Source organism: Sus scrofa, chromosome 3 (genome assembly GCF_000003025.6).
Source record: "Sus scrofa isolate TJ Tabasco breed Duroc chromosome 3, Sscrofa11.1, whole genome shotgun sequence".
Lineage (NCBI taxonomy): Eukaryota > Metazoa > Chordata > Mammalia > Artiodactyla > Suidae > Sus > Sus scrofa.
The window spans coordinates 28,761,856-28,789,229 of NC_010445.4; the positions used below are offsets into that span (position 1 = coordinate 28,761,856).

At 44.2% G+C, this 27,374-nt stretch overlaps 1 protein-coding gene across 3 annotated transcripts in view; it reads left to right on the plus strand.

The window, feature by feature from the left end:
* PARN (poly(A)-specific ribonuclease) overlaps positions 1-27,374 on the plus strand; it is a 185,699-nt gene that overhangs the window by 145,048 nt on the left and 13,277 nt on the right. The window lies entirely within an intron of this gene.

Sequence of the window (27,374 nt, forward strand, 5' to 3'; positions counted from 1 at the left end):
CTCCCCTTCAGTGGATACCCAGCACGAGCCCGCTATTTGTCTCTGTTTTTTCACCTTAAGTGGGGCTTTTTGCTGGAAAGATTGCTCGCATCCCTTCTAGCTCTTAAATCCCAAATGTTCTTACACTGTATACAGTGTCGGGCATGAGGCGGAAACTGATCAAAACCCTGTGAGATTCCTTGATAATCTCAGATAGTGGGTAGTTTCTTCTCAACTTGAGTTGGATTTTTGAAAATCCTTGTGTGGGAGAACTTTTAGTTAAGACGTGTATAATAAAAATAAGATTAGGTAGGAGTTCCCACTGTGGCTCAGTGGAAATAAATCTGACTAGTATCCATGAGGACACAGGTTCGATCCCTGGCCTTGATCAGTGGGTCAAGGATCTGCTGTTGGTGTGAGCTGTGGTGTAGGTCTCAGGTGTGGCTCGGATCCTGCGTTGCTCTGGCTGTGGTGTAGACTTGCAGCTGCAGCTCCAATTCAGCCCCTGGCCTTGGAATTTCCATAAGCCACAGGCGCTGTGAAAAAGCTAAAATAAAATAAGGTTGGGTAAACCACTGTCACAAGTGAACTGATGAAAGCCCTTTACCACACAGAAATGATGAAGACAGCACCCCAAACAGACGCGTTCAGGGTGTTATGGCCATAGACAGCCGAACAGACGCTTTCACTACAGACTGCCTTTCGCATACCCACCTGCTGTCTATATGCTGGGCTTTTTTTTTTTTTTTTTTTTTGTCTTTTTCGGGCTGCACCCACGACATATGGAGGTTCCCAGGCTGGGGGTCCAATCAGAGCTGTAGCCACCGGCCTACACCACAACCACAGCAACCCAGGACCCAAGCTGCGTCTGCAACCTACACCACAGCTCATGGCAATGCCAGATCCTTAACCTACTGAGCGAGGCCAGGGATTGTACCTGCATCCTCATGGATGCTAGTCAGATTCGTTTCCGCTGAGCCATGACAGGAACTCCCATTATACTAGACTTTCTTTGAAGCCCCTGCTCCCCAGGATTTCAAGATAGTTAGCACTTGTTGGCTGCAGTCTTGGTCCTGTGGACCTTTTTTGTCCTGTATGTCTTGGTCATCGGTTTTCACACTCATCACTAGTCCTGCTTCTAGGACCCCGAGTGGGTGCCTCTCGCTTTCAGTCCCCCTCCCTCTTCCCCCGCCCCCCCTGCGCACCCCACCCGGTGCTCTGTGTCTGTACAGCCTGAGCTGCACCGCCTCCAGCCGCCAGCTCTCTCCCTCTCAGCGGCTGAGAAGCGAGCTCAGATGCTGAGTGTTGACCGTCTCTTGGTTCTTTTCTCTTGCCCCTGGTTCTGCTGCAGAACCTGTGTTGGGCTTTGACTGCTGCTTCTCTTCCTCCTTCTCCGCTTCCTTTTTCTGGGGAAATTTTCCTTTTTTTCTTTTTTTTGTTCTTGTTCCTTTCTTGGTTCTTTATCTTAGGAACAGACCTGACGTCTATGTCTTGATGTCTACTGAATGACGTTTCCACAATTTGCATATCCCTTTGGACAGACCCTCAGCTTCTAGAAAGGATGATCCCAGCTGCCTGGTTCAGGAACCTCAGAAGCTTTCTTGCGCTGGGGCAGAGTCTGCGTTGGCAAATTCACTGTAGAGCTTGTGGGTTAAGCCTATTTCAGCAGAAAACGTGTTTCCCACAACACTTTTTAAACCGTTAGAGTGATAGATAAATGCACATAATTTTTAAAAATTCACGCAGTATGAGAGAATGTAAAATAAAGGCATGGGGGGTGGGGGAAATCGTGGCTCTAGTCCCAGTTCTTTTTCTCAGTAGCAGCTACTCTTATCATTTTCTTTTGATGGTTTCCATTATACTTTCTTTTTTTGTCTTTTTGCCTATTTCTTGGGCTGCTCCCTCGGCATATAAAGGTTCCTAGGCTAGGGGTCTAATCGGAGCTGTAGCCGCTGGCCTACACCAGAGCCACAGCAACGTGGGATCCGAGCCGCATCTGTGACCTACACCCCAGCTCACGCCAATGCTGGATCCTTAACCCACTGAGCAAGGGCAGGGATCGAACCCGCAACCTCATGGTTCCTAGTCAGATTCGTTAACCACTGAGCCACGACGGGAACTCCGATTTCCGTTATACTTTTAAGTAATACCTCTGTTTCTAGTCTTAGGAATTTCGACCAATATATCTCAAACACTTTTTTTTAGATTTAAAATTTAACTTGTATTGGAATTCCCGTTGTAGCTCAGCAGTAACGAGCGCAGCTAGTATCCCTGAGGGTTTAATCCCTGGCCTCGTTCAGTGGCTTAAGGATCCGATGTTGCCATGAGCTGTGGTGTAGGTTGCATACGCAGCTCGGATCCCGCATTACTATGGCTGTGGTGTAGCTATAGCTCCGACTTGACCCCTAGTCTGGGAGCTTCCATATGCATATTTCTTTTTAAATATTAATTTTAAAATTGAAATTTAAAGTTTTAAAACTTCTGTATTTCTTTTTAGGTGTGGCCCTAAAAAGAAAATTAAAAGCAAGCTTAACTTGTATATATTACCTTCTCTCTCTGTCTCCCTTCTCACTCTGGTTAGGGATCTTATTTACACTTCTCACTAGTTTTTTTGTATCTGTATTTTGTGCCTTCTTGAGAACTTTTATTTTTTTTGCTTTTCAGGGCCTCACCCATGGCATATGGAGGTTCCCAGGCTAGGGGTCAAATCGGAGCTACACCTGTCAGCTTATGTCACAGCCATAGCAACGCCAGATCCAAGTCGTGTCTGTGACCTACACCACAGCTCACAGCGGCGCCAGATCCTTAACCCACTGAGCAAGGCCAAGGATCGAACCCACAACCTCATGGTTCCTAGTCGGATTCCTTTTTGCTGCACCACGGCAGGAGCTCCCCTTCTTGAGAACTTGATTCCAAGAGAGGGTAGCAGGTATACAGTATTTATGATATGAATGTATAAGTGCAATATCTTGAAGAAAAAAAGTTGTGTAATGGGGCCCACAGAGAAGAAAATGTATTCCTGTGCCATTAAAGCTTGGCCACCCCAAGAGAATCTTCCAGATATCCCAACCTTTCTTTGTGTAGATTTTTTTTTTTTTTTTTGGAGGGAAGTAATCTTTTTTTTTTTTTGAGTGATTTTTTCCCCCTTTTTTACGCATATACTGTATGGTTAGGAAACTCTATAAGAATGTCTCTCTTTCACCTTCATCATTGATAATGTTACTGGATGTAGAATTCTAGGTCCAGAATGTTATCCTTTCAAAACTTAAAATGCGTCGCTCTCACTCTTGTGATCATTTTGCTTTACTCTCCTGTTTTCCTTCAAGGCAGGTGCCGCGGTGGCTGTGTCTGTTCTCTCTCTAGCCCCTACCTTAGAGTCTGACCTGGAGATGTACTCAGCGGTTGGCTGAATTCATGAAAGAGGAGGCTCTCGAGGGCTGGCTTCCTGAGTGCCTGCTCGGAGCCTCCACGTTTCACCTCCTCGGATGCTCGCAGCAGCCTTGCAAGGGGGGTGAGGTTATCCCCATTTCACGGAGGCTCAGGGAGATTGAACAATTCTGGACAAAAAACTAGGAGTTGCAACTGAGGTATCTCCAAGCCTCGTACTTCCCGCTATCCATCCTGCTCCCTGAAAATCTTCCCAGGTCTGATATACAGCCCTATCCTCCAGGGAAGAAAGTACTTAGACAGATTGCATCTAGGGACGTGCCAACTAGGGGACTGTTGTCTTGACTGTCATCCCCACACGTCTAAGAAAACATCTGTGTCTTTTCATGTAAAAGTGGTGTCCTCGGGGAGTTCCCGTCGTGGCGCAGCGGAAACGAATCTGACTAGGAACCCTGAGGATGCAGGTTTGATCCCTGCCCTTGCTCTGGGGTTAAGGATCCAGTGTTGCCGCCGTGAGCTGTGGTGTAGGTCACAGACGCGGCTGAGATCTGGCGTGGCTGTGGCTGTGGCTGTGAGTAGGCCAGCAGTTACAGCTCTGACTTGAGCCCTATCCTGGGAACTTCCGTATGCATTGGGTGCGGCCCTAAAAGACAAAAAAAAATTTTTAAATAAAAAATAAAAGTAATATCCTCAGCAGCAGAAGAGGCGCCCTTTTAAATTTCTGCTTTACAGAATACCAAAACTTTTCATCACAGAAAAAGTTCATATATATACAGAAGTAGAGAAACTAATGTAACAAACTCCCATCCAGCTATCCCAGTGTGTGGACGGTCAGTGTGTGGCCGGTCCTATGTAAGGAGTAGTCCTTCCCTCCCTGTCCCCTTCAGATAAGAACGAGACAAATCACGGAGAGCGTATCATGTCAGTCTCTAAAAGATAGGCAATCTTTTTTTTTTTTTTTTTTTTTTTTGTCTTTTTAGGGCCGCTTCCTGCGGCATATGGAGGTTCCCAGGCTAGGGGTCAAATTGGAGCTGTAGCCACCGGCCTACACCAGAGCCACAGCAACTCGGGATCCGAGCCGCATCTGCGACCTACACACAGCTCATGGCAATGCCAGATCCTTAACCCACTGAGCGAGGCCACGGATCAAACCCGCAACCTCATGGTTCCTAGCAGATTTCGTTTCCTCTGTGCCACGACGGGAACTCAGGCAATCATTTTTAAAGAGAACTACAATAGTGCTACCACATACAAAAAATGAATAATAACTGTAATATCAGAGATCCAGGGTTCAGACTTTCTGTTCACAAATTTTTAAAAATAATTGTTTTGTTCAACCTCTCGTTTCCAAACGAGTTCACATATTAATTTCTTTGACATGTTTCATCTCTTGATCTCTGCATTCCTTCTCTCTGAGGGTTCTCTCTTACCCCTACTCCCTTGCAATAAGAAACCAGGTTGTTTGCTCTGTAAAGATTCCATATTCTGGAAGATTCTTGCAAGGTTGTGTAACATGTTAGCTGACTACTGTATTTGTAGTTAAGTGGTAGTTAGATCTCTAATCAGATACAGGGCTGAACTGAATGGCAAGAATATTTCCTGGATAGTGTTGTATATTTATTTCCTATTGCATCACACTGAGCGGCACAAAAAGTCTGCTTTTCTCTTTTTTGTGATAATATTGAGCAAGTGGTATGGAGTTCCTATTGTGGTGCAGCAGAAACAAATCTGGCTAGTAACCATGAAGTTGTATGTTCGATCCTTGGCCTCTCTCACTGGGTTAAGGATCTCGTGTCGCCATGAGCTGTGGTGTAGGTCGCAGACGTGACTTGGATCCTGCGTTGCAGTGGCTGTGGTGAAGGCTGACAGCCGTAGCTCCGATTTGACCCCTAGCCTGGGAACCTCCATATGCCGTGGGTATAGCCCTCAAAAACAAGGGGAAGAAAAAAAAAGATTGATCAAGTGGGCTCAGATATTGCTGGCCTGGTTCATCTCATAGGAAGTTCCCCTGTCAGTTTTTCACCTGATGGTTTTAGTAGCCATTAATGATCAGTGGCTGATTCATTACTTCATTAAGGGTTACAAAAGGGTAATATTACCGTTCGTTACTTCATTTATTATCCTAGATGCACTTATTTAAAAGAGAAAAGTTCTTGCTGTGGCACAGTGGGTTAAGAATCTGACTGCAGGAGTTCCCGTCATGGCTCAGTGGTTAACGAATCCAACTAGGAACCATGAGGTTGTGGTTTCGGTCCCTGCCCTTGCTCAGTGGGTTAAGGACCCGGCGTTGCCATGAGCTGTGGTGTAGGTTGCAGACGCGGCTTGGATCCCGAGTTGCTGTGGCCAAGAAATAACAAAAAGACCAAAAAAAAGAATCTGACTGCAGCAGCTGGGGTTGCTGTGGAGGTGTGGGTTCAATCCCCGGCCTAGCACAGTGGGTTAAAGGATCTGGGATTGCCACAGCGGCATCTCAGATTTAATTCCTGTCCCAGGAACTTCCATATGCCATGGGTGTGGCCATAAATTTTTTAAAAAGTTAAAATAAAATAAAAAATTTCTTCTCATCATCTATTTGGTTACCTGGAGTATATATAGTTTATATAGAAAAAGCAGAATGGGTTCTTTAATTTCTTCTCCCATCACACCTTTTTAAAATCAATTTTCAGAAAAATTAGTTGGTTTCCTAGCATATTACACAGATAAGCAATGAGGTTTGTTTTGTTTGTTTGAATCATGGGTGGGTTGTTGGTTTTTTTTTTTTTTTTTTAGTCTTTTGTCTTTTTAGGGTCACACCCATGGCATATGAAGGTTCCCAGGCTAGGAGTCAAATTGGAGCTGTAGCTACCGGCCTACACCACAGCCACAGCAACGACAGATCCAAGCTATGTCTGCAACCTTTACCACAGCTCACGGCAGTGCCACATCCTTAATGCACTGAGTAAGCCCAGGGATCAAACCTGCATCCTCATGGATACTAGTCAGATTCGTTCCTGCTGGGCCATGATAGGAACTCCCTGAATCATGGGTTTTTTTAAAATATGTATTGTATATATTTTAGTACATTATAGTTGCTCTTCTTTTTGATGCTCTAATTATATTGTTTTTAACCAGTGGCAGCCATTTCCAGTTGTCTCTTGAGTATTTCATACAATCCCAATAGCCTTTAATAGCTTCCTTGACTTCTGATATTCTTAAGAAGGTATTCCAGGCTCTTCTGTACGTTTCCTACCTTGTGTTTGGAATCAGCCTTTTCTCCAAGATTCCTTTTGATGGGAAGTTGTATTTAGAAACCATAATCTGGGTTCTGAGGGTGTTTGTGGATATTACATTGGTCATTGTTTATATCCTTTCTTTTTAAAAGTTTTTTTTATTATAGTTGATTTACAGTGTTCTATCATTTGCTTCTGTACAGCGTAGTGACCCAATTATGCATATATATATATACATTCTTTTTCTCATATTATCTCCCATCACATTCTATCACAAGTGATTAGATATATTGTTCCCTGTGCTACGCAGCAGTGCCTTCTTGCTTATCCACTCCAGATATGATAGTTTGCATCTACTAACCCCAAACTCCCTGTCCATCCCGCTCCCTCCCTGTCCGCTTTGGCAACCACAGGTCTGTTCTCCAAGTCCATGAGTTTGTTTCTTTACTACAGATAGATTCATTTGTGCCATATATTAGATTCCAGATATAAGTGATATCATATGGTATTTGTCTTTCTCTTTCTTACTTCACTTAGTAGGAGAATCTCTACTTCCATCCATGTTGGCAGATGGCATTATTTTGTTCTTTTTAGGGCTGAGTAGTATTCCATTGTATATATGTACCACGTCTTCCTAATCCAATCATCTGTTGACGGACATTTGGTTGTTTCCCTGTCTTGGCTTTTGTGAATAGTGCTGCTATGAACATAGGGGTGCATGCATTTTTTTGAATGAAAGTTTTGTCTGTATATATGCTCAGGGGTGGGATTGCTGGATCATTTGGTAGTTCTGTGTTTACTTTTCTGAGGTACCTCCATACTGTTTTCCATAGTGGTTGTACCAATTCACTTTCCCACCAACAGTGTAGGAGGGTTCCCTTCTCAGTTTATATCCTTTCTGAATAAAAGAGCTAACGTGAAAGCCCTCTCTTCTTGCCTCCCTGCCTTCCTTCCTTTTTTGTTTTAAGATGAATTTATACTGATATTTCCAATTCCCACTACAGGACTTATTTAACTTCTTTTAATTTTGTTTCTTTCTGTTTTTTTCTTAGGCTAAAAATTTTGGTTCCTAATGATGTTAAAGTAATTATTTATTTGCCGTATCCTACCATACATAATAGTTTCAAAATAGCCATATCAGTACTGTTCCTAATGGCATAATTCTTGAAAAAAAAGTTATTTTCTTGAAGTCATTTTTTTTTTTTTTTTTTGTCTTTTTGCCTTTCCTAGGGCTGCTCCCACGGCATATGGAGGTTCCCAGGCTAGGGGTCCAGTCGGAGCTGTAGCTGCCAGCCTACGCCAGAGCCACAGCAACTCGGGATCCAAGCCACATCTGCAACCTACACCACAGCTCACAGCAATGCAAGATCCTTGACCCCCCTGAGCAAGGCCAGGGATCGAACCCGCAACCTCATGGTTCCTAGTCGCATGAGTTAACCACTGAGCCACGATGGGAACTCTTTGAAGTCATTTTTGTCCTCAGAGCATATTTGACTAGAGGTGAACAAATTATTTTAAAGGTCACTTGAAATAAGCTACCAACTCAATAAACATTTAGGTTTCTTTTCTTTTTACTTTTAAAGATGGCCCCTTAAAAATATTTAATTTGCCCTATAATTATGTAAAACATATATGTGGTTCCCAAGCTTCTCTCCTTGCCTCCTCCGACTTTTTCCCTCCCCAGCTTGAGGGGATCAGTTTTCTTAGTCTTTAGTATGTCCTTCCATTTTTACAAATATATAAACAGCCCTATAACCCCCCACGTTTTGTTGGATGGTGATGGACCCCACATACTTGCCCCCACTTTCTTTTTCTCCTTTATCTTTGTATCTTAGAAATTACCTTTATTTTACTTCTCTTAAAATATGATTCTTTTTTGTTCGTTTTTTTTTGTTGTTGTTGTTGTTGCTATTTCTTGGGTGCTATTTCTTGGGCCGTTCCCGAGGCATATGGAGGTTCCCAGGCTAGGGGTCCAATCGGAGCTGTAGCCACCGGCCTACGCCAGAGCCACAGCAACTCGGGATCTGAGCCGCGTCTGCAACCTACACCACAGCTCACGGCAACGCCGGATCGTTAACCCACTGAGCAAGGGCAGGGACCGAACCCGCAACCCCATGGTTCCTAGTCAGATTCGTTAACCACTGTGCCACGACGGGAACTCCTCTTTTTTGTTCGTTTTTTAAGTCCACACTCATGGCATATGGAGGTTCCCAGGCTAGGGGTCAAATCGGAGCTGCAGCTGCCAGCCTACCCCACAGCCACAGCAATGTCAGATCCTTAACCCACTGATTGGGGCCAGGGATCGAACTCATGTCCTTCCTCATGGATACTAGTCGGGTTTGTTACCACTGAGCCATGACAGGAACTGCAAAATATAATTCTTTACACTGAAGATGGTTTCATTGTTCTTCAGCCTCCTTAATAAAACATACTAACCACTAAACCTGGGCATTTAATCCTAGTTATAATGATCAACCTCGTAGCAAAATTCATGAATGTTGTATTAAGTCAGATGCCAGGTGAAAAATTAATTCATGAGCAATGCTGTAGTTCAGGTGAATCATTCTCTTTTTTTACCTTTTCTCATCTTCTTATCACCTTCTCTGTCCCTGTCAGCATAAAGGTATAATGCCCATGACACACAGTGTGCTTTTTGGAATATCTGCAGAGCAAGGTGAAAAACAAAAGAGAGAGCTCATTTATTGAGCAGATTCCTCATTCCAGGGCATGTGCTCCGTGTTTTACATAATTAAAAAAAAAAAAAGTCCAGGCGAGTTCCTGTCGTGGCTCAGTGGAAACGAATCTGACCAGCATCCATGAGGATAGGTTTGATCCCTGGGCTCTCTCAGTGGGTTAAGGATCCGGCGTTGCCATGAGCTGTGGTGTAGGTGATAGATGGAGTTCAGCTCCCGAGTTGCTGTGGCTATGGTGTAGGCAGGCAGCTGTAGCACCAGTTTGACCCCTAAGCCTGGAAACCTCCATGTGCCGCAGTGCAGCCCTAAAACGACAAAAAAAAAAAAAAAAAAAAAAAAAAAGTCTAACAACTCAGTGAAACCCTTGCCGTATCCTAATTTTTCCAGGAGAAAGTTTCTCAGAGGAGCTAAGTATTTAGCCAGAGTCACACAGGATAATAACGTACAGCCTTTTGGATCCATAGCCCAGTGCATTAAGTTGTTTCTTGGGAACATGGCACTTTACACCTAAGAGTGTGTACCTTTGCGACAGATACTGTCTCATTTTATGTATTTTTTTATTTTTTATTTTTATTTTTTGGCTTGATGGGGGACTCTCAGTTCCCAGGCTGTAGCAGTGAAAGTACCGAATCCTAACCCCTAGGCCGACCACCAGGGAACTCCTCTGTCTCATTTTAATAAATCATGTTTTCTTTAAAAACCCAAAACAACAACAACAAAAAACACCCATGTTAAAGAAGCCATAAGGTTAAAACATCTGACTTTCAAACTTACTTCTTTGGGGAGAGGCTTTAGAGATCAGGTCCCACAGATCATTGGTGTAAAACTGTTATTTTAATTTATTAGAGAAACAGAAATGACTCTGGGATGTACCAGCCAATGCCCATTGTACTGAGGTGTCATCCTCCTGGATGCTCAGCACTGGGCATCCATCCCCTTAGCAGAATCCAGCTTGGCCTTGGTGGATTATTTGAATTTTTTTTTTTCTTTTTTCTTTTGTCTTTTTAGGGCCATACCCGCGGCATATAGAGGTTCCAGGGCTAGGGGTTCAATCCGAGCTGCAGCTGCCGGCCTACACGACAGCCACAGCAACGCCAGATCCGAGCCACATCTGCCACCTACACCACAGCTCACGGCACCGCCGGATCCTTAACCCACTGAGCGAGGCCAGGGACAGAACTGCAACCTCACGGTTCAGAGTCGGATGCGTTTGCGCTGCGCCATGATGGGAATTCCTTGTTTGAACTCTAAGCAGAGGACCTGCAGCGCGTGCAGGGGCGTGACTTAGCAGGAGAGGAAGGGAAGGCGTGGAGTCTGTCCAGCCTGGGGCAGGAGCAGGAAAGGGCAGTGGGAACCCCGTTGAAATGCCGCGGTCCCTAGAGCAGTGGTTCTTTGCGATGGCAGAGGTCGGAGGAAGAACCCCGCGGGGCTGAAGTAGCGTTATGCCTCCCGTGTCGCTGATAAGGACGAGGAGGGCGGAGAAGTGCGCCACATCACGGAGCTGGTGATGTCACAGGCACGTTCATGTTTTATTATAGCAGTGGTGTTTGAAGATGACTGTGTTCTTTTCATATCGTCATGTTGTTTTTGAAAATTTTATGGGTTGAATTACAGTGTTGTATTCGTTTCAGATTTATAGCAAAATGAGTCCGCTATACATGTACGTTATCTCCATTCTTTTTTCCTGTATAGGTTATTATCGTCATGTTATTTATTTGATTAACCATGGTTAAAAGTAATTGTCAATGTTTCTAATAGTGTATTATATTATTCATACTGACCTTTCATGAGCCCCGAGTATAATTTTTTTTTTAATGGCCACACATGCAGCCTGGTAGGGGTTGAATCGGAGCCGCACCTTGTGGCAATGGCGGATCCTTAACCCACGAGCGAGGCCAGGGATCGAACCTGCATCCTCGCAGAAATATGCCAGGTTCTTAACCCACTGAGCCACAATGGGAGCATCTGTTTTTTTTTTTTTTTTAATTAATGATGCTAACAATTAAAATTGCCCTCAGCACACTTAGATGATAGGGAAGCGAAATGCGGTTTTTTACGTGTCTTTTAACTAAATACAAAACGAATTTCCTATTTGAGATACTCAGATCATGTGCAGTTGGGATTATTCCTGTACCATTTGTAGTGTAGTTTGAGCTGAAATAAATTACAAAATATGTAAATCCTATATTTCAGTTGCCAGGTACAGAAATCTGGCAGTTCACTTTTCTGGCAGTTCTTTTTTGACACTTTATGCTTTTTAAAAATTCTGCTAGTACACTGTAGCCAGCAGAAGCCGCAGCGTGCTTGTTGGGCGCGAGGATGCAGAATGGCTGCCGTGACCCAGCACCAAGTTTGTCATTGTGCTGATGGGGTTCTGTGGTTAAGTGCTATCCAAGGGTTTGAGGTGTGTCCTTTTGTCCAATCACAGATCTTTGAGGCAAGATTTCATTTCATTTCAGCCTTGCTGGCAGTACAGAAGCCAAATGCTTGCTAGATAAGAGCCTTTTGTGCCCCCTTTTCCCCAAATGTAAAGGAACTAAAATCTGCTATGCGTTTTCTTACCTTTTTTTTTTTTTTTTTTTTTTTTTGTTTTTTTGCCTTTTCTAGGGCTGCACCCATGGCACATGGAGGTTCCCAGGCTAGGGGTCGAATAGGAGCTGTGGCCCCCAGCCTACGCCACAGCCATAGCAACGCTGGATCCAAGCCGCGTCTGCGACCTCCATCACAGCTCACAGCAATGCCGGATCCTTAACCCACTGAGCGAGGCCAGGGATCGAACCTGCAACCTCATGGTTCCTAGTCGGATTCCTTAACCACTGAACCACAACGGGAACTCATGCTGTGCATTTTCAAATCTGCATTTCCAAAGTAGAACTGATTGTAGAATCTAAGTGATGGCTCACTGGTTACTATCTAATTCTTCAAGCTTTTCTGGGTAATTAAAGTTTTTCTTTTTTTTTTTTTTTGTCTTTTTTTTTTTGTTTTTTTGCTATTTCTTTGGGCCGCTCCCGCGGCATATGGAGGTTCCCAGGCTAGGGGTCTAATCAGAGCTGTAGCCGCCGGCCTACGCCAGAGCCACAGCAACTCGGGTTCTGAGCCGCGTCTGCAACCTACACCACAGCTCACGGCAACGCCGGATTGTTAACCCACTGAGCAAGGGCAGGGACTGAACCCGCAACCTCATGGTTCCTAGTCGGATTCGTTAACCGCTGCGCCACGACGGGAACTCCCCAAAGTTTTTCTAATACAGTGCTTGCTTGGGGGGAAATAGAACTGTACCTTCTAGAAACCTTGTATATTTCCAGCAGAGCAGGGCCGTTTGGATGGTTCTTGATGACCTCCGGGTTCCAGGTACCCATGAGTTACAAAAGGATGTTTGGGTGACGGCTTGGCTTCCCCCCAACAGGGAGGCTGCGGGAACGCCCTCACCTTAGCCATCACGACCACACATACAACCTGCTCATGCCGCTCACCCCTTCCTTCTACTCTTCTCTCTCTCACCTCCTTTCCTGATGCTTTGCAAAGATTGAGACCACAACCTCTGAAGACTCAGATCAATATCATATCTAAAAGGATGGGCCTTTTGCCCATCACGGGACAGGGCAGGAGCAGAGAAAATGCTGGCATTTACATGTGTGTCATGTGCCAGGGCATGGCCCTCTGGAGCAAACCGGCTCTTTACACGACTAGGTTTGTTTCCTCCTCTGGGCCACGTTCTCTGCCACTCTTCTCCCTGCTCCCGTCTCCAGAGCATCTCCAGCGTGAGCTGACATCCCTTCCTCTGCCGCTGCCTCCGTGTGGGTGTTTCTGACTCTCTACACGTAAATACCTGTTCAGCTGGTCATGTTTAACTTCCTGGAAATGTTTTAAAAAGCAGTGTATTTTCTAAAATAGTTGGGCTTCTGGTATGAGGGGGAGTTGTTTTGTTTTGATGGCATTACTGGTTTGATTAGTAAACCCTTTTATCAGAGCCAAAAGTCTGTTTTAGTTGTAAAAGTAGATTCCATCCTAGCCTCTGAAAACTTCAGATGTTCTCAGTTCAGCCTCAATTAGTTATATGTCGCGTGTAAGTTCTTAATTTAGGAATTATGTTAATGTCTTTCAGGTTTGTTATCACTTAACCTTTTCTATGTCGAATGAAAGTGAGTTAGGAAGAGGGAGTTCCCGTTTTGGCACAGCAGAAACAAACCTGACTAGTATCCATGAGGACGTGGGCTTGATCCCTGGCCTTGCTCCGTGGGTTAAGGATCATGCATTGTTGTGAGCTGTGGCCTAGGTCGCAGATGAGGCTCAGATCCCACATTGCTGTGGCTGTGGTGTAAGCCGGAAGCTGCAGCTCTGATGCCACGCCTAGCCTGGGAACCTCCATGTGCCACAGGTACGGCCCTAAAACGCAAAAAAACAAAACAAGACAACAACAACAACAGGGATACAAGATACTTTCTTACTGCTATGATAAAGTAAACAATAAGAAAAAAGTGAGATAGGAAGAATTTCAAACCATGTTCTTATTAAAAAAAAAAAAAAGGATTTCTAATTGAATGCCAGTGAATCTTTTAACCCAGAACCAGTTTCTCTTGTTTCAGTGAATTTACACATAAGCTTCATTCCCAGGACTGAGCGCATACTCACCTCGTGTAGTCTGTCCACACCCGCTGTTCCACAGGAGCTGTCCTTCACTCCTAGGTAGCTATCTTTCAGACATACCTTCCTTCATATTAATTTTACTTTTCGCAGTCAGCTTCTTTACTAGAAATAGGAATCACAGTTGATCAGTGACCTCCAAGGGATCGCCTTGTGAATGGGGCCTCGGCCAGCCAGCATCCTCCCCGAGCCATCCAGACCGTGCCCGAAAAACAGAAGCAGTCATGCTCTTGGAATGTGGATTCAGCATGAGAGTTTGGGAAAACAATACAAATGCATTTTCTAGCTCCCACCTCCCAGACTTTTCCCACTCATTTTGCAGCGTGAGGTAGTTGGCCCAGCAGGATGCTCCGTCTCCCTTGGCTCTGTGTTGTGGGGCATGTGTTTCTATCCAGGCGGACCAGGGAAGTTGTCTGTGTGCTGGACTGTCAACCGTGTGAATATTCCGTATAACTCAGGGCGGGATGAGCACTTTGCTCTGTCGCTTGCCTTAGTGCTTCGGCGGGGGGCGCAGTCGCCTATGTCATCGGTTCAACAAACCTTGGCTGCTGTCCCCACGGTGCGCAGACGCCTGCGCTCAGCAGGGAACGTGAGGCCCTGCTCCCCCTGAACTTGCCTTCTGGGGGCAGAGGATAAACAAGTCAGGAAACCAATATGAAGCAAGGGTGAATAGGAAGAGGAAAACGAACAGGGTTGTGAGAGGCGTGCTGCAGGCTGAGGGGCTGCCTGGGCTCCTCGGGGTGTCAGGGCAAGCCTTTCTGAGGGGTTCCTTCTCAGTTGAGGCCTGCCCGGTAAGAGCTGACCCTGGGAAGATGGGGTGGGGAGCGTGGCTCTAGACGCCCTCAGATCTGCCTAACCAGCTGCACCACCTGGCGAGTGTTGCTTATCCTGACAGTGAGGTTTCCTGCTATAAAACGGGAATGACCATGCAAGTTCAGCCTCTGACAGTTGGCCATGGACAGATATCAAATGCGAGAATTTTGTAAACTTAGGCACTTATTTAAAGGAAAGGTCATTATTATTTTATCCAGCAGTGTGAGCTTCCCAGCCAACTAAAGAACTCTGAGATTATCTCAAAAGCTACAGGACTTGGAGTTCCCTTGTGGCTCCACATGTTAAAGAATCAGTGTTGTTACTGCTGTGGCTCTGGTTACAGCTGTGGCTCAGGTTTGATTCCTGGCCTGGGAACTTCCTCATGCTGCAGGCATGGGGAAAAAAAAATTAAAGGAAGGACAAATAGATAATGAAAGAGAATGGGAGGTCCAGTTTGTAGTCAATTGATTTCCACTAGCGTTGCAGGAATTCCTTCCTGGCGTTTCTAGAGACGTGTGTGCTATTCCAAATCATGAGAAATATCAATGAAGAAATCAGGATAAAGGGGAAAATAATCCGTGGGAATTAAAGTTTAACCATCAGCATAGGCATTACTAGTTCAAAGGAATCATCTTTCCTAAAGTTGAAAGCAAGAGTGGAGTCAGTGTCACAGGTCAAGGTCAGCATTTCTGAAATCAGGGCAGGAGCACACTGGGTCTCCCTCACATCTGTTATTCTTCTTTGTCACTGTTGCCATGTTGTACGTGTGTGTTTGCAGCCCTGTCTGCTACTAACAGTGAGTCAGTCTTATGAATAAGACTATATTAATGAATCCACACACATCAGTACAAATGATAAGAATCCTGTGAACTTTGCTCCAAGAAATAAGTTTTGGAAGCAGTCCTTAAATTGGCAGTTTTGAGACACGTACTGTCAACCTTGCTAGGGTATCTGAATGTTACATGATCTTAATAGAATCCAGTACTGTTTCTGTGTTTGAATATTTGCTGTAGGCTATAGTTCTTTGTAAATATTTTTACAGAAGATATGCAAAGACAATGTAAATGTTATTGTGGGATGCTGTGATGTGAAATCAGCTCATCTAAAATCTAAATTAGGACAAGCAATATCAGTTTTAACAGCAAAATCAAAATCAAGGCAGGCAGACAAAGTGTTTTTATCTCTAAGAACGGAAGTGTACGTATATGAGGCAGTACGTAGTTTAACCCCCGCCTTGTACTCACTTTAGACACGCTCGGAACAGTTTGACCAACATCACCACCACATAAAAGAATCTCTTCTCCATCATTATTATTTGTTTTGTGGTAAATATTAATGATGGTGCGTTTTAAAATCTCATTTGAGGATAACTTTTGAGGGAGTTTCCTTCATGCTCATTGGTTAACGAACCTGACTGGGATCCATGAGGACACGGGTTTGATCCCAAGTCTCTCTCAGTGGGTTAAGGATCCAGTGTTGCTGTGAGCTGTGGTGTGGGTTGTAGACGTGGCTTTGATCCTGCATTGCTGTGCCTGTGCCATAGGCTGGCAGCTATAGCTCTGATTCGACCCCTAGCCTAGGAAGCCACTGCTTCCATATGCAGCGGGTGTGGCCCTTTAAAAAAAAAAAAAGAATAACTTTTGAGAGAGTTCCCTGGTGGCTCAGCAGGTTAAGGATCTTATTGTCACTGCTTTGTTACAGGTTCAGTCCCTGGCTCAGGAACTTTTGCATGTTATTGAAATAATAATTTTGCCACAGTTATTAGTTCATAATCATGTGACCCATACATTTATTATTATATCTTACTATACCAAACTAACCCCTGAAACTTAAATATAACCCTATCAGGCAAAAGTGATTCACTGTTGGAGTTCCCATCATGGCACAGTGGTTAACACATCTGACTAGGAACCATGAGGTTGTGGGTTCGGTCCCTGCCCTTGCTCAGTGGGTTAACGATCCGGCATTGCCATGAGCTGTGGTGTAGGTTGCAGATGTGGCTCAGATCCCGCATTGCTGTGGCTCTGGCATAGGCCGGTGGCTACAGCTCCGATTGGACCCCTAGCCTGGGAACCCCCATATGCCGTGGGAGCGGCCCAAGAAATGGCAAAAAGCCAAAAAAAAAAAAAAAAGTGATTCACTGTTTAGGATAATTCATTATTATTTAAAATCTTGCAGTAAAGTGCTGTGAAAAATATAGAGGAATATATGATTCAGAGATTCCAATTTCTTGTTCTCAAATCCTGAAGATTTAATAGCCGTCAGGAAAACATGAATAGCTGTTGGAAAAAATTAAACATTTCTGACAAAAGTGCTAGTAATTCAGTAGGCAGAGTTTAGCTTTGACAACAAATAGTTCTAAAACAAATGCAAAAAAAAATGAACCTCCATTCTTATATCCACCATATGCATAATGAACTTGAAATGACTCGCAGACCTAAAAGTAAGAATTAAAACTGTAACAGTTTTAGAAGAAAAGATGGAAAAAAGTCTTAGTGATCTAGTGCTATGGATTGAATTGAGTTCCCATCCCACCTCCATATTATATGTTGAAGTCCTCAAGCCCAGTGTGATGCCATTTGGGGCCTTTGGGGGGTAGATGGGGTCATGAGGGTGGGGGGCCTCATGATGGGATTAGTGCCCTCATAAGACGAAGACAGAGAGATGACTCTCTCTTACTGTCTGGAAAATATTGCAAAAGAAATTAAAGAAGTTCTAAATAAAAAGGCATTCCGTGTTTATGGATTTGAAGACTTAATACTGTTACAGTGTCATTGCTAGCCAAAGTGACCTATAGATTCAGTGTAATTTCTTTCAAAATTCTAATGACCTTTTTTTTGTAGAAACAGAAAAATCCAGCCTAAAATTCATGTGGAATTTCAAGGGATCCCTAATAGCCAGAACAGTCTTAGAAAAAGAACAAATTTAGAGGCCTAACACTTTATGGTATCAAAACTTAGCACAAAGCTACAGTAATAAAAACAGTGTGGTTCTGGCATAAAGACAGACATATGCCAATGGAATAGAATAGAGAGCCTAGAAAGAAACTTTCACATGTATAGTCAGATGATTTTTAACAAGGGTACTAAGACCATTCAGTGAGGAAAGGACAGTCTTCAATAAACAGTGTTGGATAAACTATATACCACATGCAAAAGAATGAAGTTGGACCCTTACCTAACACCATATACAAAAATTAACTCAAACTGGGGAGTTCCCTTTGTGGCACAGTGGAAATGAATCTGACTAGTAACCATGAGGATGTGGGTTTGATCCCTGGCCTTGCTCAGTGGGTCAGGGATCTGGTGTTGCTGTGAGCTATGATGTACGTCACAGACACGGCTCAGATCCTGTGTTGCTGTGGCTGTGGTGTAGGCCAACAGCTGTAGCTCTGATTCAACCCTTAGCCTGTGAATTTCCACATGCTGTGGGTGTGGCCCCTAAAAAGTAAAAAAAAAAAAAAAAAAAATTAAGCTGGATAAAAAACATAAACATAAGAGCTAAAATTATAAAACTCTTAGAAGACAATGTGGAAAACATAGGGGCAGTGATTTCTTAGATATGACACCAAAGACAGAGGCAACTAAAAAAAAAAGACAAATTGGACTTTGTGAAAATTAAAAGCTTTGGTGCATCAAGAGACCCTAACAACAAAGTGAAAAGGCAATCTCCAGAAAGGGAGAAAGTATTTTCAAATTATATATCTGATGAGAGATTAATGTCTAGAATATGGACAGAACTCCTAAAACTCAACACCGGCAAAAACCAGACAGCCATTCAAACATGGGCAAAGAACTTGCATAGACATTTCTCCAAAGAAGTTGTACAAATGACCAATAAAGCACAGGATTCTGAATGTCACTCATCATCAGGGAAATGCACATCAAAACCCCAGCGAGATACCACCTCACACCCATTAGGATTACCATCAAAAACAAAAACAAACAAACAAAAACTAGAAAATAAGTGTTAATGAGGATATGAGAAATTGGAGTTTTCTGCACTCTTGGTGGGAATTTAATTAGGCAGAGCTGCTGTGGAAAACAGTATGATGTTTCCTCAGAAAAGCTAAAGCTACGTTTGCCATGTGATGCAACACTTCATCTTGGTGTACACCCCAGAGAATTGAAAGCCAGGCCTTGGAGACATACTTGCACACCTCTGTTCATAGCAGCTTTTTTTTTTTTTTTTTTTTTTGGCTTTTTAGGGCCACACCCGAGGCATGTGGAGGTTCCCAGTCTAGGGGTCCAATCAGACCTGCAGTTGCCAGCTTACACTACAGCCACAGCAACGCAGGATCTGAGCCGCACTTGTGACCTACACCACAGCTCGTGGCAATGCCGGACCCTTAACCACTGAGCAAGGCCAGGGATGGAACCCTCATGGTTCTCATCATGGTTTCCGCTGCACCATGATGGGAACTCCCCATAGCAGTTTTTAGCACAGATAAAATGTGGAAGCAACCCAAGTGTCCATTGATAGATGAAGGGCTAAGCAGCTTGTGGTATACATACAATGACCTATTATTCAGCCTTGAAAGGGAAGGAAGTTCTGACCCATGCTGTAACACAGGTGAACCTTGCTTGACATCATACTCCGTGAAATAAGCCTGTCATGGCTCAGTGGTTAACGAATCCGACTGGGAACCATGAGGTTGCGGGTTTGATCCCTGGCCTTGCTCAGTGGGTTAAGGACCCGGCGTCGCCGTGAGCTGTGGTGTAGGTCATAGGTCGCAGATGCGGCTCAGCTCGCGCATTGCTGTGGCTGTGGTGTAGGCCTTTGGCTATGGCTCCGATTCGACTCCTAGCTGGGAACCTCTATATGCCACGGGAGTGGCCCAAGAAATGGTAAAAAGACAAAAAATAAAAAAATAAAAAATAAAGAAATAAGGCTGTCACAAAATGAAAGGTACTGTATGGTCCCATGGATGTGAAGGATCTTCTGGAGTGGTCAGAAATCATAGAATCAGAAAGTAGAATGACGGCTGCCAGGGGCCGAGAGGAAGAGGGAATGAATGGGGCGTTAATGTTTAATGGGTGCAGAGTTTCAGTTGCGCACGTTGAAGAGAGTTCTGGAAAAGGATGATGTACTTAATACCGCTGAAATGTACACTCAACACTGGTAAAGATGGTAGGTTTTGTGTATGGTGTCTTTTATCACCACTAAAAAGAAAAAAACTCAGAAAAGCCTTTCGAGGAATGTTCATAGTATTATTATTTATAACAACAAAATATTAGAAGCAGCCCAGATGTCCGTCAACTGGTAAATGAGTCGCAGCATAACCATACTATGAAATAACACTTGAAAATAAGAGGACTGAAATACCAATACTTGCAGCTGCGTGACTGGTTCATAGAGTGTTATGCCACGTGCAGGAGTCAAACAGGAAAGACTAAATACTGTATGATTTCATTCGTATGAATTAGGAAAGGCAAAACCCTAGGGACTCGAGGCAGGTCAGTGGGTGCTGGGAAGAGAGTCGAGTGCAAAGTGGAGCAAGGACTCTTTTCAGAGAAGGGGACGCGCCTCTATATTTTGATTGTAGTAGTGCTTCCCTGATTGTATACAATTCCAAAAATGAACCAACCATACACTTAAAAGGAATGTATGTCCTTGCATGTAAACAATACTCTAATTTAGAATAAAGAGGGGACATTTTTCATGAGGCAGTCAGCTTTTTGTGGTTTTACAGGAAAAAAGTATTTGGAGGAGCTCATAAATATGGCCTTTCCACGAGCAAACCTTTTTTCTACCACGAAGAGAACGTTAATGGAGATAGTCACCCTTGCAGCATTTGATTTGTAGTTGCCGCATCGTTCAAAGAACCTCGAAGCAAAATTCTACGTCTGACCTAATAGCCATTACAACCATTGGCTTATCATTTGCATCCCCCAGATAAATGCTCATCAAGGTTTATTGTTCAGTTTTGACATACTGAGTCGGCTCTAACATTTTATTTTTTTAGAATCACCACTTCTTTAGTGGATTTAAATGTGCACTCATATTCATTCTAAAGTGGCTCGCTTTGTGCATTATAATTATGCATGCAAAACGAGCTCAGACTCTTGGGGGGTTGTTTTGTCTGATTTTTGTTTTGTCTTTTGACCTTTAAAATCCGCAGAGGGATAGCTTATCAACATGCACATATTGCGTGTCCGTATGTGCCCGCACACACACACACACACACACACCCCATTGTACACACCGCACATCGTATACAACCATACTGTGAAAGTGTACATATAATAAAAAACTGAGGAGTTCCCACCATGGCTCATCAGGTTACGAACCTGATTAGTATCCACAAGGATGCCGGTTTGATCCCTGGCCTCGCTCAGTGGGTTAAGGATCCGGCGTTGCCGAGAACTGTGGTGTAGGTCGCAGACGTGACTTGGATCTGGTGTGGCTGTGGTGTAGGCCAGCAGCCACAGCTCCGATTTGGCCCTGTGCCACAGATGTGGCCCTAAAAATAATAATAATAATAAAAACTTAAAGGCAGTACTTCATAAATCTGGTTTTCAGTGTGTAATAAAAACTGGTTTTGATAAAAAACTGCTCTAGTTAAGCTGTATGGGATATAATCAGCTTTTATTTTTTATTAGAGAATAGCGGTTGAGAGATGTTTATGTTGGTGTGGCTATTACATACGTACACAATTCTTTGAACTATGAACTGCATTAATTTCACACATATCTGAGGGCTTTCGCAGGCAGGATGTCCAGTAAACAATAGCCTTTCCTAGGAAGCAAAGGATTCTTATTTGAGAGCCGAAACTACAGAGTGAGAACTAAGGAGTGTATTGTAAATTAATTGGGGAAATGTTTCTGAAAATGCTTTCTAAACTTAAAAGTTATATAAAAATGAGAACACCCCCCTCCCCCAGCCCCGAAGCAAGGTGCTCGCAAGGTGCCTGATGCATGGTAGACTCTTGGACGCTTGGACGTTTGTAGAGAAGAACACTACAGATTCATGGGCCTCATTGGCCAAAAGTACCACAGTCAGCTCTGGTGAGAATAAAGATAATGTATTCTGGCAAAGCCCACAGGGCCATCATCTGCAAAGGAGTGCTCCCATTAATCCACTCGGTCCTGATGTTTGTCGAAAACCCACCTAGTTTTGAGATCTGAGTTTTGACAAAAGCTAATTCTGTACAGATACAGAGTATCAGCGTCCCCCCAGAAAGTTCAGGTCCCCCCCATTGATCCCTGCCTGCGCCACCAACCCCCCTTCTGAATTTTTTCTGTCGTTTAATCTTTCCTGGAATTTGTACGTGGAATTAGGAAATGTTGACTGTCTTATGGGAAGGCTTTATTCACTGAGAGTGTGTTTGAAAGTCCTCCACATCATTTCTATCAGGAGTTCCTTATTGTTTTATACAGAATGTATTTTGCTGTATTTGTTATATTCTGCAGTTTGTCCTCACTCCTGTTGACGGCCATCTGCACTGCCCCCAGTTTGGGATTATTTATGAATCCCGGGTATAGACGACTTCAAGGCCCCTGGAGACAGACAAGAGTGTTCCAAGAGGCATGGGAAAGGAACACCAAAGAGAGGAATTGGGGCACATCCTAAGAGGCTAGTTAGGTATTTGAGCAGGAGGAGATGCAGTTGGGGCTTGGCACAAACAGCAACGTCAAAGTGGGAAAGACAGGGTGTCCTGGGGCGGATCAGCCCGCAGGCGGGATGGCGGACACGTGGAGGAGCGGGTGTCAGGGAGGGCGCGAGGCCACAGTGTACTGTCTCTGCCCCTCGACTGCCGTATGGGAGGAAGAAGAGGCAGCATATGTGGGAGCTCCCCAGATGGCAGGGGATCCCGGATGCGGGGCCAAGAAGTCACCATTCAGCTTGGTAGTGGAGAGCCGTGGACATCTAGGAGCCAGGCATGTTTGATGACATCTCCGCTCTGGGGAAGGTTCGGTGACATTCGAAGGAGGGGCTTTGAAGGGGAAGGGGGCTGTGAAGAGGAGGAGGGGGAGGGCCTCAGCGGTTCAGATCCTGTTTTAAGGTGGGGAGAGTCCATGGATAGTGGCCAGAAAGAGCCGGAATGGTGAGAGTAAAACAGGCAGGACTGGAGGCTGCTCGGTCCATGGGAGGGGCTCTTGTTGTGGGTTGAATGTTGGTTAAACGAGAGGATGAGCCTCTGAAGGAGCCTGGACTCAGGCCCTGAGGAAGGAAGAGGGCCGGTGGCCACCCCCAGGGTGGGAGCTTGGATGGCAGGACAGGGACCCCGTTGTATCGAACGAGACTTCTTGTTGATGGGTCAGGGCAGCTTCGTCCTGGTACTGCTGGGAGGCGATGTATTTATCAGCCGTGTGGAAGCACACTCAGCGCACGCCTAGACTGTGCAACGGCAGGCGGAGGCCAGAAGATACTCCTCCGCGAAGTTTCCGTTTCTCGATTGGTTAAGCAGCATGCTTCTCAAGTATCCCCAGCAATATATATATATATTTTTTTTTTAGCTTTTAGTTTGGAAATAATTTCAAACTTTTAAAAAAGTCACGGAAATATTACAAAGAACAGCTGTGTGTTCCTCATCCAGATATCTCTCCTGTTAATTTTTTTTTTTTTTTTTTGTCTTTTTGGCATTTCTTGGGCCGCTCCTGCGGCATATGGGGGTTCCCAGGCTAGGGGTCCAATCAGAGCTATAGCCACCAGCCTACGCCAGAGCCACAGCAACGCGGGATCCGAGCCCCGTCTGCAACCTACACCACAGCTCACAGCAACGCCGGATCGTTAACCCACTGAGCAAGGGCAGGGACCGAACCTGCAACCTCATGGTTCCTAGTTGGATTCCCTAACCACTGTGCCACGACGGGAACTCCCTGTTAATATTTTGCTCTCTTCCGCTTTGTGTGCACACGCTCTCTTCCCTGCCCCTCCTGGCGTCTCTCCCCCTCCTCGGTGCATACACATCCTGGGTGGCCTTCGCCCTCCTCTCTCTGTCCACACCCCACTTCCCAACACACTTCTTTTCTTTCTGAACCATCCAAGAGGAAGTTACACACGTCATGATCCTTAATGCCTAAATACTCTAAATAAGGATATTCTCTCGCATAATATAGTGCAGTTAACACCCTCGATGATTTCACATTGATGTAACACGGTAATTTATTCTTCGTGTCCGTTTTATTATTTGAGCCGATATTATCTTTATAGCTTTTTTCCTCCAGTATAAGATCAGTCTATGATAATGTGTTGCAACCCGTTTTCAATGTCTCTCTGGTCTTTTTTATAACGATGACATTTTTGAAGGACACCAGCCCCTCCCCCCACGTCTTTTTCAATAAGGTATTTTTCCCTTGGGTTTGACGTCTTTCCATGATTGTATTCGGGTGGTCTAGTCCTGATCAGCATACTGTATTATAAGTCATGCTGTGTCCTTCTCAGAATATCAGTCTCAGGAGAGACACTTGAAGACCATGCAGATATCCTACCCTTCAGCAAAACATCTCCCCCAATTCGGCATCTCTTGATGATTTGTGCATCAGTCATGCTTCATGTGATGGTTGTCAGAGGATGGTTTGCCAGCTCCGTCTCTCTCCCTGCCTTTACCCTTTCATGGTCAGCATTCAGCCGTCCTGAAGAGTTCCCCCTCCTCTCTGTCTCTCTGTCTTATGTATTGATGGAGACCCATGGATTCCTCTTTTTTTTTTTAAAGGCTCAGAATTTTATTGCCCCTTCATTATTTTGGTGCTCATCTGGCCAGTGGGAGCTCTTTCTACCTGGTTCCTAGGTCCCTGTATCATGCCCCATCAGTGCTTGAGCAGTTTCCTACTTTCTGGTATCACAGGATGTTCCAGGCTCATTGTGTAAACCCCAGCCCTGGAATCAGCTGCTTCTTTGAGGAGCTCTGGGTTTATTCTTTTTTTTTTTTTTTTTTTTTTTTTTCCAGTGGAGTTTGGCGTTAGACGTTAAGATCTGGACACTAGAGGTGCTCCTGGCCACTGGGTTTTTTTGCTTTCTTTTAGTAGGTCCTTTCAGTGGGCAGAGCTGGGAAATCGGTGCGTGGATAGACACACCTCCATCTCATACACATATGCAGACACACAAACGTGCACACCTATACACATACTTATTTTAGAAATGACAAACACAGACCCCTATCTCCGGTTTCATTCCATCCCCACAGGGTTCCCCCCTTACCTTCCCCCAGTCCAATATTTGCATCTCTGTCTTCCAGCTACATCAGCACATCCCTACTAATTTGCTGAGCATTCTCATGTATCCAAGTATTTTCAGAATTGCTTCACTCATTCAACTATAGAAGCAAACCTACGGAAGAGTTCAGGATTTTCTTTTCTTTTCTGTCTTTTGTGTGTGTGTGTGTGTGTGTGTGTGTGTAGAATTCTCCCCAGCATTCCACCCAAGATTAGAAATACCTTCATAAACTGCTCTTTTGACCTTCTCACCTTTTTCGCTGGAAATCATTCCATAGCAGTTCTTGGAGATCTTCATTCTTTATTGTAACTGCTTAGTTACACGGACTGTGTGTAGCCTACTTTATTCAACCAATTTCCTGTGCTTAGACATTTAGGCGCTTGGCAGTAATATATCATAATAACAAATAAAACTGCCACGAGTACATAGGTAGTTTTGCAGTGTTGGAGCTGTATCTTCTGAATTCCCCAGAGTGGGATTGCTGGCTCAAAGAGCGAGCGAGTGCGGTAAATGGGTACAGAGTTGTCTCAAATACCGCCGCGTTCCCTTCCACGAGAGGCGGTTGTACCATTTTTCAGTCTCAGAAGCAATGTATGAGCACCTTTTTCCCCAATCTCACCAACAGAATATTTCATCAAGCTTTTAGATATTTTTTGCCAATTTAGTGGGTGAGAAATTATCTTTCATTGTCATTTTATTTTGCATCATGAATGGAGTTGAACATCTTTTCATGTATTTAAAGGGTGTGCATGTGAGAGAGAGAGAGATGAGCTATTTATTCATAGCTTTGCTTGTTTTCCTATAGAATTTTGTTTTTTTTCTTTCAGTTTTGAGAGTTACTTGTGTATTAGGGATGTTAGTCCTTTATCTGGAATATATGGTACAAATATATCCTTCTGGTTTGTCATTTGTCTTTTGACTTTGCCCGTGTTATTTATTGCAGTGCAAAGGATTTTTATTTTTCACATTTAGATATCCCATCCATTTGGTGTTTATTCTTTTTTAATGGATGAGGAATGGGTCTAATTTATCTTTTTCCAATCGTCCCACCACCATTTTTTATTTTCATTTTTTTATGTTTTATGTTTTTTTTTTTTTTTTCAAGACTCCACCTTTTTTTTTTTAGTCTTTTTTTGCCATTTCTTGGGCCGCTCTCATGGCATATGGAGGTTCCCAGGCTAGGGGGTCTCATCGGAGCAGTAGCCACCCACCTATGCCAGAGCCACAGCAACTCGGGATCTGAGCCGAGTCTGCAACCTACACCACAGCTCACGGCAACGCCAGATCCTTAACCCACTGAGCAAGGCCAGGGATCGAACCCACAACCTCATGATTCCTAGTCGCATTCGTTTCCACTGTGCCACAACGGGAACGCCCCTCCACCATTTTTTAAAAGTTTGTCTCTGCCCCAGTAGTTTGAGCTACCACCTCTATCATCCGCTAGATTTCTGTGCGCAGTTGGGGCTATTTCTGGACTTTATATTTCTTGAAGTACTTAGAATGCGAGTGAGTTCATTTACATCTCAGAGGCTGCCTGGTTCCAGGGTTTACAGCACAGCGAAATATTTAGGCCTCTTACTCTTTTGTGATGGCAGGGTATGTGTGTGTTTTGTTTTTTACTTATACTTTCTGCATTTTCCAAAATTTCTGAAACCAGCCAAAAATGGTTTTAGTCTTTTAAGAAAACTTTAAAGGTATTATCAGTTTTCAAACAGTAAACTTTAGCATGAATTTTAATAACCCCCCCCAATACTGCCATTGGCATTTTCCTTTTTCTTTATATCCTCTCAATAAAAGAGATGTTTCCGAAAGTTGTATGTAACCCAGGTGAAAACAGGACAGTGGCAAACTGGCCACAGGTCTCCAGAGGCCAGCTGCTCTGAGCTGTGTTCTGCTTCCTGTGGCCTCTAATAACCACCACGGAAGCAGTTGATTCTCCTTCTTCATGTGAGTGAGCAAGTGTAAGATCCAGGGAGGATGTAAGTGCAGGGATTACACTTACAGATGTTAAGTGTTGTGGAGCTTGAATAATTGGGTAGCCCGAGGTTTTTATACACCACGTTGCAAAGTTCGCGCCCTGGGGAAGGCTGACGCAGGAGCCTGATCACGTGCTCGCTGCCCCCCTCTGCCTGAATGGCCCCCCTTCGGGGGAATGACTGGATTCTTTATGCTTTTCATAACTTGGGGGCTATCATAAAAAAAAATCTATTTATAAGATGCATTTAGAGGAGACAGGACTCACACAGGCCATGTGGTCTGTGTTTTTATCAAGTTCTATTTCAGGGAACGTGTTTTCTTAAGGAGAACTGGGATAGAGACTCTGATTTAATTCAACATGTCAGATCCTATCAAGCTTTAAAAACAAAGCCAGGTTTAATTATAATCTTGACAAGTCTCCTGTTTGGAATGGAAGAGAAGTAATGCAGGTGGGGGTATTCCCTTTAAGTGTATTCAAATGCACAAGCAATGTGACAGCCAACAGACTCAAGAA